The sequence below is a fragment of the Capsicum annuum genome, unplaced genomic scaffold, assembly GCF_002878395.1.
Source record: "Capsicum annuum cultivar UCD-10X-F1 unplaced genomic scaffold, UCD10Xv1.1 ctg43335, whole genome shotgun sequence".
NCBI classification, from domain to species: domain Eukaryota; kingdom Viridiplantae; phylum Streptophyta; class Magnoliopsida; order Solanales; family Solanaceae; genus Capsicum; species Capsicum annuum.
This window is the reverse complement of record NW_025850801.1, coordinates 13,772-27,185: the sequence shown is the minus strand read 5'-3', so window position 1 is coordinate 27,185 and position 13,414 is coordinate 13,772. Positions and strand designations below refer to the sequence as shown.

General features: G+C 36.6%; 1 long non-coding RNA gene across 3 annotated transcripts in view; it reads left to right on the top strand.

The window, feature by feature from the left end:
* Positions 1 to 9,059: 9,059 nt before the first annotated feature.
* The window catches only part of LOC107850509, a 16,624-nt gene continuing 12,269 nt past the window's right edge, over positions 9,060 to 13,414 (top strand). For all 3 annotated transcript variants that reach the window (XR_001668636.2, XR_007050029.1, XR_001668638.2), the window contains exon 1: positions 9,060 to 9,710. This is a non-coding gene — a long non-coding RNA (uncharacterized LOC107850509). The remainder of the gene's footprint in view (positions 9,711 to 13,414) is intronic.

The window sequence follows — 13,414 nt, the reverse complement described above, 5'->3', positions numbered from 1 at the left end:
AATGGGAGAAGATAAAGACCAAGAAAGCACAAAGAAACCCGTGATCACGGTGCAAGGTGCCAGAAGATATGTTGATTTAAGTCAGGATAAACCTAAGTTGATGGTGGTAGGAGCTCCGGGTAAGCCTATCTTGATGGTGAAAGAACCACTGGCAGTGCCTATTTTCATCAAACGGGTGACCCAACCTCTGATAGTTGATATGAAAAAGGTCCCCTGGAACTATAAGTGGACTTTGATGACTTATTAGGGGAAGGAAGTTGTGGAAGAGGTAGATGAGAGAGGGGTTCCAACTCAGTTAGGAAGATGCTTAGTTCCGAAAGGTTTAAGGAAGCCCAAGCCAATCATGATTGGGCCTTCATCTATCAAAAATCCTGTCACTGAAGAAGAAGCCGAAGAATTTTTAAAAAAGATGAAATTGCCGGAGTATTCAATAATAGATCAGTTAAAGAAGACCCCTGATCAAATTTCCCTCTTATCGTTGTTGTTGCATTCCAAGGAACATCGTGATATTATATTAAAGGTATTAAATAAAGCATATGTTCCTAGGGAGGTTATAGTAAATCTGCTTGAGAAAATGGTTGGAAAAATCTTTGAGGTTAATCGGATCAGCTTCTTTGACGACGAATTGCCTATTGAAAGTAAGGGGCATAACCAGGGTCTTTATATTACAGTTAAGTATGAAGATTTCTGCTTCACTCATGTCATGATTGACGGAGGTTTAGGTGTAAATATCTGCCCTATTTCTACTTTGCAAAAGTTAAATATTAGTGTTGAGAGGATCAGGCCCAACCATGTATGTGTTAGGGCTTTCTATGGTGGAAAATCAAACTCCATTGGTGAAATAGAACTAATGTTGATTATAGGGCCTATTGAGTTCACCATAGAGTTTCAAGTATTGAATAAAGATTTCTCTTACAATCTGTTGTTGGGAAGACCATGGATCCACAAGGCCAATGCGGTTGCATCCACATTGAACCAAATGATCAAGTTTAAGCATGAGAGGAAAGAAGTGGTTATTCATGGTGAAGGGGATTTGTCTGCCTACAAAGATTCTTCCTTGTCCCTTATTGAAGCAAACAATGTAGAGAAGACATTTGTCTATCAAACTTTTGATATAGTATCGGTGAATCGTATTATTGAAGGGCAGGTTATTTCGGGACCACAATTGTCTTCCGTTTCTATCATGATGGTGAGTGAGCTTTTGAAATATGGATTTGTGCCAGGGAATGGTTTGGGAGTGTGTCTACACGGTATCGTTCATCCCATATGTTTAATAGAGAACATGGGCACTTTTGGTCTGGGATTTGAACCTATGGCTGAAGATTTGAAGAAGGCCAAGGGAAGGAAAAAGGAAACATGGTCACTCCCTCGCCCAATGCCGCTACTCAGTGAATCATTTGTCAAGAGCGATGTCACGAAGCCTGTAGAATTTGAAGTTAAATTAGTTGATGACTTCCAGAACCTGCTGATTGATATTGATATGGTTGAAGCAGGAGAGGGTACCAATAAGGCAGGCGTGTAGTTCATAGGTCCTAAGGTCTAGCTCAACAATTAGGAAGTCACTCCTCTCCCCGTCAGAAAGGAATTTTGGTAGTTTATTTTGTTTTTCTTTCTATTTATCTGAGTTATTTCAGGGTTGTAATTCAGAATTTAGCTTGTTTACATTCTGTTGCCATTTGTGTTTAAACCCTCCTATCTTTCCCTTTCAATAAAATGCAGTGTGCCCTTATTTTGTGTCTAATATATTTTGATTTTTATCTTTTTTTCTTATATAGTTCTCTTTATGCTGATTCTAATGACATGACATACATGCAGAATTTTCAGCCTGATCTTAAAATCCAAACTGATCAAGAAATAATGAAGCAACAGGGAGAATATGATGAAGAAGAGGCACTAGAGGAAAAAGCAAAAAGTCAAAACAGTTTGAAGACAAGACGAATCCTAATTTGAATGAAAATGAGCCAATCAATCAAGGGAAACCAAAAAGATGTTAGGGAAACTAAAATCAGTGTACATGCTTTGCCGCAACTAAAAGATGGAATGATTCAAGCATTAATTGATTATAAGGATGTCTTTGCATGGTCTTATGATGATATGCCTGGTTTAAGCACTGAATTAGTGGCTCATAAATTGCCAACTGATCCCATATTTCCCCATGTAAAACAGAAGTTGAGGAAGTTTAAAACTGATGTAAACATTAAAATCAAAGAGGAAATCATGAAACAACTTGAAGCCAAAGTCATTCGAGTGGCTCATTATCCTACGTGGTTATCCAATGTTGTTTCTGTCACAAAGAAAGATGGAAAATTTTGAGTATGTATTGATTACCGTGATTTGAACAGAGCAAGTCTGAAGGATGATTTTCTGCTGCCCAACATCCATATTTTGCTGGACAACTGCACTAAACATGAGGTTACCTCTTTTATAGATTGCTATGCCGGATACCACTAGATCATTATAGATGCTGAAGACGCAAAGAAGATGGCTCTTATCACACCATGGGGGACCTATTGTTATCGAGTGATGCCATTTGGTTTAAAGAATGCTGAAGCAACATACATGAGAGCCATGACCACTATGTTTCATGATATGATGCATAAGGAGATTAAGGTCTATGTAGATGATGTGATTATTAAATCAAAGAGTCAGGCTGATCATGTTAAAGATTTAAGAAAGTTCTTTGAAAGGCTTCGCAGGTATAATCTCAAACTTAACCCGGCAAACTGTGTATTTGGAGTTCCATCTGGAAATTTATTGGGGTTTGTAGTCAGCTGTCGAGGAATTGAATTAGATCCTTCGAAAATCAAAGCCATTCAGGATATGCTCCCTCCTAAGAATAGGACTGAGGTGATAAGTTTGCTTGGTAGACTGAACGACATCAGCAGGTTTATTGATCAACTCACAACCACTTGTGAGCCCATATTCAAGTTGATGAAAAAGAGTGTTGTGGTAGAATGGACTGAAGAATGTCAGGAAGCGTTCGACAGAATCAAAAGATATTTGTCAAATTCGCCCGTGCTGGTACCACCAGAGCTTGGTAGGTCTTTGATCTTATATTTATCAATCATGGGCAATTCCTTCAGTTGTGTCCTGGGTCAACATGATGTCACGGGTAAAAAAGAGCAGGCTATTTATTATCTTAGCAAGAAGTTCACAACTTATGAGGTCAGGCACACTCTTCTTGAAAGGACGTGTTGTGCCTTAACTTAGGTAGCACAAAAATTGAAGCATTATCTCTCATCCTACACTACGTATCTCATCTCCTACATGGATCCTTTGAAGTATATCTTTTAAAAGCCTATGTGGAAAGGTCGATTGGCAAAGTGGCAAATATTGCTTACCAAGTTTGACATTGTGTATGTGACTTGAACCGCCATGAAAGCTCAAGCCTTAGCATACCATCTTGCTAAGAATCCCATTGATGAAGAGTATGAACCATTAAAGATATGTTTTCCTGATGAAGAGGTGTCGTGTGATGATGAATTCATTATAGATGCTGATCCATATTGGAAGTTGTTCTTCGATGGAGCTGTCAACATGAAAGGAGTCAGAATAGGTGCGGTTCTTATCTCTGAATTGGGAAAACATTTCCCAGTAACAACGCAACTTCAATTTTATTGTACCAATAACATGGCAGAATATGAAGCGTGCATTCTTGGTTTGAGGTTAGCTGTTGATATGGGAGTCCAGGAACTATTAGTGTTGGGGGATTTAGATTTGCTCGTCCATCAAATTCAAGGTGATTGGGAGACGCAAGATTTGAAGCTCATACCGTATCGACAATGCTTGTAGGAGCTACGTAAATGATTTGTGTAAGTAAAATTTAAGCATATTCCAAGGATTCATAATGAGATTGCTGATGCTTTAGCCACTCTATCTTTAATCGATCCAGTGCATATACAGAGTCATGATCAACATGCTTACTATAATGCAGTTGAAGAAGAGCTCGATAGAGAACCTTGGTTCTTTGATATCAAGTGATACATTCAGTCAGGAGAATACCCAATACATACCACCAGCAATCAAAAGAGGGCTTTAGGTATTTGGCTAGTCGATTTTTCTTAAGTGGGGGTATCTTATATAAGAGAACCCCAGATCTTAAGACTTTTGAGGTGTGTAGATATAAAATAAGCCTCGGCGATCATGGTTGAAATACACTCTGGAGTATGCGGGCTGCATATAAATGGTTATGTCTTGGCCAAGAAGATTCTTCGAGCAGGTTATTACTGGCTTACTATAGAGAGAAATTCTATTTGATTTGTTCGAAAGTGTCATCAATGTCAAGTACACGGTGATCTGATACATTCATCTCCTACTGAGTTGTATGTAATGTCTGATCCATGGCCGTTTGTAGCTTGGGGAATAGACGTGATTGGACCGATTGAGCCAAAAGCGTCAAATGGGCATAGATTTATTTTGGTGGCCATAGATTACTTCACAAAGTGGGTAGAAGCAGTAACTTTCAAGTCAGTAACAAAGAAGGCAGTGGTATATTTTGTTCACGCCAACATCATTTGTAGGTTTGGAATCCCAAAGATGATTATTACAGATAATGCCGCCAATCTAAATAGTCATTTGATGCAAGAAGTGTGCCAATAGTTTAAGACCGTATATCAAAATCCCACTCCATATCGTCCAAAGGCAAATAGTGTTGTGGAAGCCGCCAATAAGAATATCAAGAAGATACTGCGGAAAATGGTACAAGGGTCCAGAAAATGGCACAAGAAATTAATGTTTGCATTGCTAGGTTATTGTACTACTGTTCGCACTTCAACAGGGGTAACTCCATATTTGTTGGTGTATGGGACAGAAGCATTCATTCCCGCAGAAGTTGAAATTCCCTCTCTTTGAGTTATTGTGGAAGCAGAGATTGATGATGATGAGTGGGTCAAAACCCGATTGAAATAGTTGAGCTTGATTGATGGAAAACGACTAACGTCGGCATGTCATGGCCAATTATATCAGAAGAGAACAAAAAGGTAGGACCCAAAAATTTTGAAGTTGGTCAGTTGGTGTTGAAGCGTATCCTTCCTTATCAGGTTGAAGCAAAAGGCAAGTTCTCCCCGAATTGGCAAGGTTCTTTTATTGTGAAGAAAGTGTTGCCCAATGGAGCCTTATATTTGATAGATATTGAAGGCAAAATGGCAGAAATAGCTATCAATGCTGATGCAGTCAAAAGATATTATGTATGATATTTTATCCTTTGTTGATTTTATTGCATGTTTTGTACTTGCATTTTTGAAGATTGATATGATGAAGGAATTTTATTCTTCTATCCAAACACTATGTCATCCTTTGTTTACCCGTTTGAGCTTAGTTTTATTTTTCTTGCATATCCCTCTTTTGGAATCAAAATAGAGTCAAAGATAAATGTCAGGAAAATAAGAATAAGAAAGAGATCAAAAATAAAAGAAAAAAATCAAATCAAAATAAAGAACAAGCTGATGGAACTACGTGCGACCTGATTCTCCTCTCTTGGGAGTGAGATACATAGGCTTCCCTATTCAAGGCTCGGTCCAACCAAATAAAGATTTTAGCGTCACCCAGTCAACAAAAAATTGGGGCAGGAGCTAAAATATTGTTGAGTTGATTCCAAAAGTTGTAAGTCCCACCCCCACTTCAAGTGTCATTTGAGCCTCTTGCCATCCTTTCCTAACCTTATCAAAAAGCCAATCTACAACCAAAGAAAATCCTTCAAATTAATCATTGATAATGTTAAGGCTAAACATGCAATGGATATGATAATACATTATAGGGTACTACTTGTCTTCCTCAGCATAAGAAATCAGGAAAGAAATAAAAATGAGAGAGTCTTACTGGTGAAAATCCTCACGGGCACCATAAGGCGATGGTGAGCTGAGAGAAATAAAAATGAGAGTCTTACTAGTGAAAACCCTCACAATCACCATAAGGCGATGGGGAGTCGAGAGAAAATAAAACTGAGAGTCTTATTGGTTAAAACCTTTATGGGCACCGTAAGGCGATGGTGGGTTCGAGAAAAAAGTGAAAAGGAAAGAGGTTATTGGCAAAAAATCTTTCAAGATTTTGCCAATTGAATGAGACGTATGAGTCCAATGGGTTTGAAGAAGCAGCTCAGCGGAAAGGGTATGAACTCAACAACAAAAGGTTAAAGTTTGGGTAGAAAGATCAGATAGCTTAATTCAAAATACATGTCATACTTATTGGAGTTGGTTGTCGTATTCAGATAAGATTTCTTTTTGAATAAGGGACATTGCCCTTTTCTTTCATTTGCATATTCATATTTTTGTCTTTTTATGTCATTTATCAAAATAAAAGTAACTATTATTTCTTTACATTTTGAGTCAATTCTGTGTCAAAACAAGCGAGAAAGGATTTCAAAACTTGCTATCAGTCTTTCCAATTGTATGAGGAAAAGCTGAGGACCAGCATATGAAAGAAATATAATCATAATTCAACACAAAGCAAAGGAAGTCTATTAACCGATAGGCTGCTGGGTTCGTGGGAGTATTCAGATTTGGAAAAGGGTGCATCTCAGAGGCATGGTAAAATGGAAATTCATTATTTGAGTCAGAGGTCATTTCCCCTGATCTAGTCTGGGTCAATGATGCGGCAAAAAAGGGGCAAGTATCAGCGATTCGGAACAAAGATGAAAGGAACGAGTGCTGGAGCAGATGCTGAGAAGCCAAGTGTTGTAAGCCACCACTAAGTTTTATCTGACAAATTGTCTTTGATGAAACAGGGGCAAAGTTTTGTTCAATAAGTTCAGCTACCTTTGAGAAAACATATTTGAAGATTTTACTTTCTATTCAGGACCCTCCTGAAAAATGGAATTTTACTTTTTGTTTAGGAATCTCCTGAAAAATGGGATTTTACTTTCTGTTCAGAACCCTCCTGAAAAATGAGATTTTACTTTTTATTCAGGACCATCCTGAAAAATGAAAATTTACTTTATGTTCAGGACCCTCCTGAAAAATGAGATTTTACTTTCTGTTCAGGACCCTCCTAAAAAATGGGATTTACTTTCTGTGCAGGACCATCTTGAAAAATGACATTTTATTTTCTGTTCAGGACCCTCCTAAAAAATGGGATTTTACTTTATGTTCAGGACCCTTCTGAAAAATGGAATTTTACTTTCTGTTCAGGACCCTCCTAAAAAATGGGAATTTACCTTCTGTTCAGGGCCCTCCTAAAAATAAGATTTTACCTTCTGTTCAGGACCCTCTTGAAAAATAGGATTTTACTTTCTGTTCAGGACCCTCCTGAAAAATGGGATTTTATTTTCTGTTTAGGACCTTCCTAAAAAATGGGATTTTACTTTATGTTCAGGACCCTCCTGAAAAAATGAGATTTTACTTTCTGTTCAGGACCCTCCTGAAAAATTGAAATTTACCTTCTGTTCAGGACCCTCCTGAAAAATGAGATTTTAACCTTCTGTTCAGGACCCTCCTGAGAAATGAGATTTTACTTTCTGTTCAGGACCCTCCTGAAAAATGGGAATTTACTTTCTGTTCAGGACCATCCTGAAAAATGAGAATTTACTTTTATGTTCAGGACCCTGCTGAAAAATGGGAATTTAATTTATGTTCAAGACCCTCCTGAAAAATGAGATTTTACTTTCTGTTCGGGATCCTCCTAAAAAATAGAATTTACTTTCTTTTCAGAACCCTCCTAAAAATGGGATTTACTTTCTATTCAGGACCCTCCTAAAAAATGATATTTTATTTTCTGTTCAGGACCCTCTTGAAAAATGGGATTTTACTTTATGTTCAGGACCCTCCTGAAAAATCGGATTTTACTTTCTGTTTAGGACCCTCCTGAAAAATGGGACTTTACTTTCTGTTCAGGACCCTCCTGAAAAATAGAAATTTACTTTATGTTTAGGACCCTCCTGAAAAATGGAATTTTACTTTCTGTACAGGACCTCCTGAAAAATGGGAATTTACTTTCTGTTCAAGACTCTCCTCAAAAATGGGATTTTACTTTATGTTCAGGACCCTCCTAAAAAATGAGAATTTACTTTATGTTCAGGACCATCCTGGAAAAGGGGACTTTACTTTCAGAAAAAATGAATTCTCTCTTTACCTTAATCATTGGTGGGATAATATTGTTTCTAGTTTTTATTTTGATTTCAGGAGCCCGCCTGAAGAACAGGGTGATGAATCTGTAAGTCAATAGCCCACCTGAAGAACAAGGTGATGAAATGAGAAATTAAAGAAACTGCAAGTTAGGAATCCACTTGAAGAACAGTGTGATAAAATTGAAGGACAAAAATGGCAAGTCAGAAGCCCGCCTGAAGAGCAGGGCGAATAAATGAAAGTCGAGCAACAAAGCGAAGCAATGGAAAACCAAGCAACAAGTTGAAAGAAATTTCAAGTTAGGTGCCCGCCTGAAGAACAGGGTGATAAAACTTAAGTCAAGAGTCAAAGAAAACTGCATAGATAGGATTTTGTAATTTTATTTATGTTTTAACTTGTAATTTTTATTTTTGATGTAATGACAGAGCCGCAGACCGAAACCTCGATGGAACATCACTCGACTCTCCAACTCGGTATAGTCCACCTTCTTTCGATCCTGTAAGATACCAAGCACTTGATTCTCTCATAACTCGTGTAGTAGGGTGTTTGTCAAGACTCAGTTGCCCTTCTCCTTTTTGTTTCTTTCCTCGAATAATGATCGGGACAAAATTCTGTCTTCTTGTCTACTTCTTTGTATGAAAAAACTTGGTGTTTACATTCAAAGGGGGCATGATGTAGACACGTAATTTTATCCCGTCGTAAATAGTTCTTACTCCGTTATCATGCACTTTAACATCATCTTATAATTTTTTTTTAAAGAAAAACAAATGAATAACCACCTCATCTTTTACTTATTTATTATTTTCTTTTTGTTTTTATCCAAATAACAAACCTTAACTAATCTTTTCTTATCTAATATTCCAACAAACCACCCAATAAAAAATAAGACACCTAATCTTTACCCCTCCAATTAAAAAACAACAGATTCCCCCTCCTTTTCTTGTCCAAAAAGATATATAACTAGAAGGAACCTTCTAGGAAATTTCCCTATGGACACCTCACTCATGGACCCTATTTTTTTTTTTCATTTGTTTTCATGCTAACATAGACTCCACTCACGTGAGGGACCTCACCATATATACTAGAATATACCTTCACTATAGGAGAGTTATACATCACCATCATCTTTCAAAAAAAAAAAAAAAAAGAAACTCTCCATTTTTTGTTTCAATTTTTCTGCTCATGATACACACATATACATAGGCGGAAAAAAAAATATCACATATACACTATGATTTTTCTTTCTTCTGGAGGGAACACAGACACAAAAAAATGAATCATTTTTCTTCTCAAGGATAAATTGTGCACCCATAGAATCAATACGGAGAAAATGGGTTTTAAAATCGAGGGAGAAAGTTGAAAACTAGAAGGAAGATAGTGTGAAATTAGTTCATTTTCTTTAGGTTTCGGTTAAAATTTCACACTAACAGCTGATCACTGTTTTGGGTGGTTTGTTGTCTGTGTTTATTCACTGTTCCGGCAATATAGTCGCCGGAAAACGTCAAGGCGCACTGAAATTTGTTAGAACAGGTGTTCGGAGTTTGGGGGTTTCAATTTCTCGCCATCGATTTCTGTTCGTTTCGTTGTTGGGGTTCTGGTTCGAGATTCTCGGTCTCGGGTTTTCTTATTATCAACAAATTCGATCCTTTGAAGGTCCATTCCTAAACTCTCTCTCTTTATTATTTTTAATGTGGCTATGATGTGAGTTTGGTGGTGTGGGTTTGAATCTTTTCGTACTATTAATTGTGCTGTGAGCTATGAATGATTCATATTCTTAATTTGTTTGAACCTTCGTAGTGCGAATATGTTTTCTGTTGGTTTTGGGCTTTGAATAGTGATTTGAACTAATGAATCCATTGACTTTCAGCTTAAAAAGGATTCGGGTTTGGGATCGTGATTTGATAAAAGATGAATATAAATTAGTTTTGCTTTGATTCATTATTATGGTTGTCATGATAGGTCAAGCGGGGTAGGCCAATGTAGGTTTGGATAAGCAAGATTTAGGAATGGTGTTTTTGTTGAATGATTGAATGTGGAATATGTGTTGAATGTTTTCTAGTTTATCGTACTTGAGAAAAAAAATGTATTCATTTTACCGGGGAATGCCCCGAGGTCTTACGTACTTATTTGCTAGGGAATGCCCCGAGGTACCTTGTACTCGGAGGATGTTCTCGATGAAGGCTTGGAACAGTAGATCAAGCATTGGACCGTAGTTTAGGATTAGTGTAGGTTTACTTTTAGTACCTTTTTTTTTATTTTTGGATTGTAATAATTGGACTGGACATTGTTTTGGATTTGTTTGTTTGATTGATAGTTTTATTTGTGTTTGGTTTGGTTTATACATTCATAGTGTTCAAATTAGCTGATATACTCCACCAAGCGACCGTGGTCGAACCACGGGATCAAGGGGTGCCTAACACCTTCCCCTTGGTCAATAGAATTCCTTAACCAGAATCTTTATTCGCACATTAGTTTAAAAGAGTCAAAAATAGTTTTTGAAAAAGGATTCCTAAAGGTGACTTGGCACACCCAATTATGCCAAGTGGCGAATCTTTGTTTAAATAAAAATAATCCTTTTCAAAACAAAATTTTTATTTTTTTTCACTTTAATAAAAACCCTTTCGAACTTTAAACGATATCTTTTTTTGGAGTGAAAAAACGGATGTGACATTCCTAATTTTGTCTCTAATAAAATGACAATCAATTTCTATATGTCTTGTTCTCTCATTAAAGATAGGATTAGCTCTGTGTAGATGACTTACTATCACTAAGCAATGTAACAGGTTTAGGCACAAACCTATTTAACTCTGCAAATGATCCTTCTATCCAACATATCCAGTCACCAACCTTCTCGTATTGTAACAAGCAGCTCGGTTTGAGTCACACCAAAAAATAAGTCCGTATTTGTTTGGTTCTTCAACCAGATACCCTGACCTACTGAGCCTTTCAAGTATCTGATCACCCTATAAGCTTCTTCTAGATGAGATATCCTAGTATCTGATCACCCTATAAGCTGCTTCTAGATGAGATATCCTAGGCTTTTGCATAAACTAGCTCAATTTCTGAACAATATAACTAATATCTGCTCTAGTTATAGTAGCATACATAAGATTTCTAACTACCCTTTGATAATGAGTTGCATTCTTCAGATATCATTACTAGTACAACCTATGGATTTATCATATTCTACTGATATCAACTTAGCACTAGATTCTATAGGTGTAGATACTGTCTTTGCACAAGCTAGACCAACTTCTGAGATCAACTCTAGAATATACTTTGATTTAAAATAACTCCTTGTGATAACCTCAAAACTTCAATTCCCAGAAAGTACTTATGCTTTCCTAATTCTTTGAGCTTAAATTGCTTGTGTAATACTTTTTGTCTTTAGAAATCATACTCTCATTATCTCCAATGATCAACAGATCACTGGAACAAAGAGCATTCATAGGCACTCTAAGTGAATCCTGTAGTTATGAGTTCTGAATCAGTTTAATGTTCCATTGCCTAGAAGCTTATTTAAGTCCATATAAGGACTTAAGCAACCTACAAATTTTATTGTGTCCCTTTGTTGAAAGCCTTCAGGTAGTTGCATATGCACTTCTTCATCTAAATCTCCCTGCAAAAAAGCATTATAGATATCTATTTGATACAAGCTCCATCCTCTTGATACAACAAAGGCAATAACATTACCTGGTAATCACCATCTTTTCTATAGGTGATAATGGTCATGGTAGTCTAGTCCTTCCTGATGACTATAACCTTTTGCCACCTATCTTTCTTTGAATCTCTCAACCTCTCTATTTGCTTTATACTTGATCTTATACACATATTTTTAGCTAATGACATTCTTACTAGGAGGTAAATCAACCACCCCCCTTGTGATTTTGTCCCCAAGTGATTAAATCTCCAACTTCATAGCCTGAATCCATATATCATCTTTAGAAGCTTAACCAAAAAACTAAGGTTCTACTAATTCTGAAAAACTATTCATATATCATTGATAGCTAGATGTGGTATTCATTTAGGATAAGTAATTTGCTATTAGATATCTTTTACCATTTCTCTTCCCAGGTATAGTGTAGTCCTTTATCTAGATTGGTTCCTTATCCACTCTAGATGTTCTTTTATGAGGAATAGGCTCTCATTGTCTATGCATGAAGGAAATGATTTAGTAGGTTGAACAACTGGCTGATTTGTTGCATCCACTGGTAGAACAGGTGTTGAAGTGCCTTGAGATAATTCTCCTATATTTAAAGTTTGATCATCACCAATATTTGCTAAATCAGCTGACTCTTTATCATCGTCACTATCTTCTACATATGACTTGAATGAGTCTATAGATTGATTCAGACCTTTTTTCTCAGCAAATGGAAAAAAACTTTTCTGAAATATATTATCTTCGCTCACAAAAAACTTGTTAGAATTCAGATCCAGTAACAGGTATCTCTTCTGTGTAGTGGAATACCCCATTAATACTACAGGTTTAAGCTCTGTCAAAAAACTTATCACCTTTAGGCAATGCTGAGGCATAGCATAAGCAACCTGGTACCCTCAGATGTGATAAGGAAGGTACCTTATAGAATAACACTTTCTATGGACTTTTACCATTGATATCAAATAAAGGTAATCTATTCATCAGGTAGACAATAGCTTGAACAACTAGATCCCAGTATCTGATAGACAATTGTAATTGAAACCTGGTAGCCCTAACTATATTCAAGATTTTCCAATGTTGTCTTTCCACTAGACTATTCTGCTGTGGTGTATAAGAAAAAGTGCTTTGATGCAACACACCTAAGTTCTTAAACAAGTCATTACATTGAGTATTGAAAAACTCAATACCATTTTAGTTCTTATAAACCTCACATTAGTTCCAAATTGAAATTTAACCATCAACATAATGTTTTTAAAGCAACAATGGTCTCAAATTTAAGCTGCAATAAGTGTATCCAAGAATATATACTACAATCATCCACAATGGTCAAGAAGTAAAACTTTTTATCAAAAATAAGTGTTTTATAGGTCCCCACAGATCCATACGTACAGCATCAAAACACATGCTTGACTTAGTTTCACTGATAGGAAATGGCAATCTAGTCTATTTATACATGGCCTTTATTAATAGCTCAAAATCCTTATAATGACTCAACAAGTAAGTGACTTCCATACTTGTGTGGATGGACGTCCAAGTCTTTTATACCATAGGTTGTTGTCTTGTACCACCATGCTTTCTACCAGCTTTTCATTACCTTCAGGTGTATTCTCTATTCTATACTCACCTTTGAGGATTTATAATACTTTTTTTTGTTTGCCAATCCTCCTCACCCTACCACTGTAAAGATCCTAAAATACAC